This window comes from Galleria mellonella, unplaced genomic scaffold (genome assembly GCF_026898425.1).
Source record: "Galleria mellonella isolate WM207_F2 unplaced genomic scaffold, CSIRO_AGI_GalMel_v1 utg139, whole genome shotgun sequence".
Taxonomy (NCBI): domain Eukaryota; kingdom Metazoa; phylum Arthropoda; class Insecta; order Lepidoptera; family Pyralidae; genus Galleria; species Galleria mellonella.
The window spans coordinates 5,164,511-5,170,878 of record NW_026441995.1 but is presented as its reverse complement, the minus strand read 5'-3'; positions in this window follow the sequence as shown (position 1 = coordinate 5,170,878).

Below are 6,368 nucleotides of genomic sequence, written 5' to 3'. Positions count from 1 at the left end.
GATAGATTCTATATGTATATATTAAAAATGAATGTATTTATTTATTGTTATAAAAATAACAGTATACGTCATATTTATAACTTAGTAATAATAAGAGATGCCGTGTGGTCCGGCATAGAATAAGCCACCCCTTCCTTTCCCGTTAGTGTCGTAAGAAGCGACTAAGGGAACTTAATAGTCGAAGGATTGGCAGTAGCATCTCTCTTAAAATATCATCAAAGCCTAACTCGTAATTGCCAACCAATTATTATTTCAGCTTGCTTATTCTTTGGACTATGCCGGTCACTCTGATTCTTCTGCGAATATCCTTTTTAGAATTTCATTAGTATTATAATAATATTAATAAGCGATAATTTTTGTTTCATACAGCATTACCAAAGAGAGTTGGTATCAGACAAGTCGCCTAAAATTATAACAAATCCTTTAACAGTATGGACGATAAGAATACGATACGATGATTTGATGTTTAGTTGTTGTTTGCGAGTTTAGGTGAACACAGAAAATAGTAAATCTGTGTTCACCTAAACTCGCATTTTCATTATAACTATGAGCACTAAACAGAGATATTTTTACTATATATTAAACATATATACATACGTGTATATTAGCATAAAAATATTTCAAATATTACATATAGGAAAACAAACCCACAACCTTCGGAAAATAAAGCAGTGTGTTAGACTACTAGAATACTGAGGTTGTTATGTCTGTAATTATTCAATGATTTACAGCGTTCTCTCTAAATGTAGTACCTAATTATAATGGACTATTTCACGAGTACCAAACCAGAATATTTATAATTCATGGAATTGTAAACTACTGAAGAATATTAAATTAGAAGCTTATTACACTACTAAATAAATCAAAATTATACTAAGTACAATATAAACTTTTAAAAGTACAATATAGACTTGTTGTAAATATTAAATATTTAGATATAATACTAATATATAATGTTTACTCTGTGTAATTAATTATAACAAAGTATAAGTACATATTTTTGTACTTAATATAAAATTGAAATACCACAATATGCCAATAAATCATTAGAATTCGATTAAATTTAAAAATAAATTACTCAAATTTAATTAATGGTAAATTACTTAAGAAAACAAGTGTATACCAGTGTGAAAAGGGATTCATAAAAAATTATGTCATCTATATTTTTTGTCACGTGTTTCTATTTATTTAAATAATTTAAATTTATTCAAATTGTAATTGTTTAATAAATTCTTAAATAAATTCTTTCAGATTTGAATACAAATATAGTCCTACGTCTCTGGTATGCAGTGCATGCCCGCGTGCTTAACACAACTAAGTTAAGATAAATTTTTGTTCAAACATATTTAGAAAGTCTAAAGTCTAGTGCACACTTATTGGAATTTAATTTGTATTATTTTGTTTTTATCTTTAAATATATATATTTCTTTCTCTACACATATGTATTTCTAAGGACAATGAATATCTTTATACTCAGAAATAGTGAGTTGTTTTTTTTAAGTTTACACTCAGAACAATTTTCTGTTAATACAGAAAAATGAAATTATAATGTATTTTAAGTCGACTATGATTTTTATTTATTTTATATTTTATTTTATTAAATTTGTAATATTTATATTTAGCAAAGATTCCCATTCATCATAAAATTAACAGTTATTAAATTATATTATTTTTTCAAATAAATAAGCAATTACTGTTGAATTTGGGATATCCTTACTTCATGGCTTGAGAAAGGTTATAGGCTGTTTTTATCCCAGTCAGTGATGATATTGTGGGTAAAAGCTAATATTACATAAAACAAAAATATTTATTCATCTATACTTGTACTAATATGGTGTATATGCTGTGTGGTCTCGGCATAGAATGGGTCACCCTTCCTTTCCAGTAAGTGTCGTATGAGCATAGGCAGCAATGTCCTTTATAAAACATCACCAAAGCTAACTAACTGTGCTTGCCATTCCGCCTGCCAAGCGTGGAAACTACTGGCAAAATACCTTTTATTGTGGAGGCTGATACGACGATGATGGCATTTGTACTTAAATATTACACAAATACATCTGTTTGTTTCATTATGTATTAGTATGTAAACTTAGTTACAATCTTAACAATGTACTTAATTATGAAAACAGAACTGCCAACTACTAACTCCTTAAGAATTCACAAGATTGGCCGTGTTATTTACTTATTTAGAAACAAGCTTGTTGTTGCCACCTATCTTATACTGCTGATAAGTTCAAGAGAGCATGTTGAAAATGTTAATATTATAGATAGATAGACAGATACTCTTTATTGTTTCCTCCAAAAGATTGCAATAGTAACTTATTATAAATATAAACAATTACAAGAAATAATGACAATGAGAAAACAATGGGCGATTATGTACACTCTATCATGTATATATGTGCTATTAGTACAAGTCATAAAAAATAGAAAAAAATCTCTTTTCCATCGAAAAAACACTATTATTTTATCTATTCGTACTGTATCAAACAAACAAATGAAATATAACAAACTACTCAACTGATTTCGATAAAACTTCTGTAGTACTAATCTGAAAGTATATTAATTCGGATAAAATAATACAATCGAATTGAGAATCTCCTCCTTTTTTGAAGTTGGTTGAAAAGAGTTATGTGTATTATAGGCCAATACGACATTTTAAATACAAATACATACATAAATAAAGTGTACTAATCACTAGGTTTCAAGCTGTTAAAAGCATAGATTTTCAGCAGCGAGAATTTACAATAGAATTTTTTCTAATATTTCCTACTATCCGAGGATAACAGTGACGCTCGGTGAATGGAACTTTCGAGTCACGCAGTATATCCAGTGATTAGTAGATGTGTTTAATAAGTCTTCTACGATCGTCAATTTATTTGTTGGTTTGTTTTTCACTGCCGCTATGTGTTTTATAATCCATTCGGCTATGGTTTGTTTGGCCTATATACGAGTTACCACAGTATACAATATATGTTAACGCCGCGAAAGTTTAAAATTAACTATAGATCGATATATAGATATAATGAGTATGGATTACTTGTAGTTAGGTATAGGCATTTAGTTACTTATATTATAGTGCTTCAGAGTAACTGTAAACCCTAGGTATATGTAGAGTATTAAATAATTATTTAGATATTAATCTAATTATATTACATTAATATTATAATCAATAGGATATTAATTATTTCAGAGGAAAATTATTTAAGACTTTATATCTATATAACATCATAAAAAAGTCTGTCAACAGCAAAGAACGACATAAGGAATATAAAACCAAAAGTAATTAAATTCTGAATCACTATTATTTAATACTAAGATTTATTATCTATGTTAAAGTTTGAAACAATATTTCTTACTTAATCATTTGGTACATGAATTGGTTATATCCTAACTTAACACACAGGGTACTTTATATACTGAAATATGCGGGCAAATCCGCAAGAAAATGGCTAGTAAATTATTCTATATTTTGTATATGTAATAATTTTATTATCATCATTTCAGCCGTTGTCTGTCCATTGTTAAACGTAGACGTCCCCCATAGGCTACCATAAAGAATTCCTTCCTTAATTCATTTCTTATGGCAGGTTATCATTGGAGGAATTTTGTCAGTGGTTGCTGACACACTTGGCGGGCGGATTGGCAACCTCATTTTAATAATGTTTATAAAGGACGCTGCTGCCCATCCCACGACAATTAAATTCATTAATCGCCACACACCACACGGCATTATGTAAATATAATTAACAATAATTATAATATATTAACTTTCTGTAAAAGAATACGAGTATATCATTTAAATAGAGTATGATACCTTTATATACGGGGAAACTCGACGAATGCAAGCGAAAAATGCAACGACACTTTTAAAACAATTATGAAATATTCATCTAGTTTGCAATAAATAGTGAATGAGTGCTATGGTTTAATATTAAAATGCGAATCACGCGAGCAACGCCCGAGCAGCTGTGACTATGAGCGAAAATAAACTTTGCAAGATGCTAAATCTAGAATAAGAGCCAATGTCCAAGAAAATATTTATTTATTTAAATTTTAACACACTTGTATAACTTTGTATTTTTATTTAACTTTATTTCATAACCTGACCATACAAAGGCAATTATCCACTCAACGTAAGAAAACCTAATTTTAGAAAACCTAAAACCTAATTAGACAATGCGTTATTACTTGAATTATTAATTTTATTTAACTACAACATTTTAATATAATTTGATTACAATAAAACATAAATACAATACATATCTAAAAAAATATAATCTAAATTGAAGCTAATAGTTAGGTATAGTAAAAATATTAATATACATATAATTTTTAATTTTTTTCACCTCATAATCATATATCTGTTTTGCCAAAGATTGACTTTGAAGATTGATTATATATAATTAATGTGAAAATTTTAAAGGCTTCTAGATATTAAAAATCAGCATTTACAAAAATTTTTACAATACAGTAAATAACAAGTACATAACATTTGCCTGAAAACGCATCGATTTATGAAGAAAATTCGAGAATAAACGATACAAAAGAATTGAATATATCACGGCAGTCTAGATTGCACTCTAGAACGATAAGCGGACAATTTATTTTCCTATGAAACATCTATCGGAATACTTACAAAGCTATTACGGAAAATTAAACTCCGCTTTCTTATGAATGTTTTAATGTCACCCGAATTCGAACTCATGGTGCTATCGTATTCCACTGTAATTTGGTTTCTCGTCATTATTATTGCAATAGTAATTTGCTTTGTCAACCGACTTTAGAAAGGAGGATGTTCTCAATCTTCAATTTTTTTTATGTTTGGTACCTCATAACTCAGTCGTAAACTGATTTGGAATTTTTTTTTATCTGAAAGTACATACGAATATTTACATAGAAATATTATCAAAATTGCTTCAATAGTTTAGTATTTAAATCAAAATAACTAGTTTTCTACATTTGAAGTCGTTTTTTTGTGGAATACAACCATAATTATTTATATATATCTAGCTTTTACTCGCAACTTCATTCCAATAGATGTCAAATTTTGAAAACGAAGGTATTTAACTAGTGCATGTTGCCAATAATTAGAACATAAATGTAGTCCTACACGATTGCCCGTTAGCAAAATCTTAATATTATTCAGCAAGCTATGAGAAGATATAAGAGGGCTGTGTTCGGAGTTTCTTTGAGTAGTACAAAATACGAAATGAGAATATCCGCAAAAGAAGTAAAGTGACCGACACAAACTAACAATAAGCTGGTCACATACCTCGAAGAACCGACAAACGATGGCGAAGAAAGGTTCTTGAGTGACAACCCTGTAAAGGAAAACACAGTGTAGAACGACCCCAGACTAGACGTAGTTACGACTTCCAATGTATTGCAGGAAGTTAACGGATGCAAGTGGACCAGAGAGCCTACCTTGAAATGTTTTCCGAAATTTCGGAGCCAAACGAAAAAGAAATTTGATTATTTATTTTATATATTTATTATATGTTGTATTTTTTTCTGTATACAATAAAGAATAAATAAATAAATAACTATAACAGTTTCCAGGGGGAACCGCGAGAGAGTCGACCTGGTTGGGTATATTGCTAGCAATGAGATTCCTAGTCTTGATTACTAACAATCCCTTTCCCCCAACCTTTACAATATTAGCACATTATATAAATATTAGTAGTTCTTTATACTGTTAAATTAGTAAGGATAAGAATTTCCAATCAAAAGTCGGTAACGATCAAACAGTTATTAATTGTTCTATTTATACTAAATTTATTTGTTGTACATTGTACATTTCTTGACTAAAAATATTTTGAGTATAACAAATTAAAATATATATTGTGATACTGTCTCTGTGACTAGGTTCTTTAACATGCAACTTGAAATATACAAGCTATATTAAGTCGACACCGCATATTACAACAATTTTATAGCGCTTGGTAAATAAATCAACAAACAAATTCAGTTTGCTCAATAACATAAATAAAATATATAGACATAATTCTTGATAAAACAACGAGATGTTTTGTAAACACTGTAGATTTTTTTTAATGGATGATAATGGAATTGTAACCCCGCCTGCGCTAATGGCTGGCGCTGGCGAGGCACCAGTGAGGGATTGATGATGATTGATGAAATGGCAGGTCAGTTAGGCCATCGTAATTAATACACCTGGAATTCAGCACGATAATTTCGAGGGGGGACCACGTGGAGGTCGACCTGGCGGGGAATATTGCTAGCAATAGGACTGGTAGTCCGCATTACTAACGATCCCTCTCCCTCCCTCTCAACATTGTAGATTCACACTGGGGCTAACTCTGAGTAGGGAGACCGCACAAAATTCGATATAAATGTGATAGGTT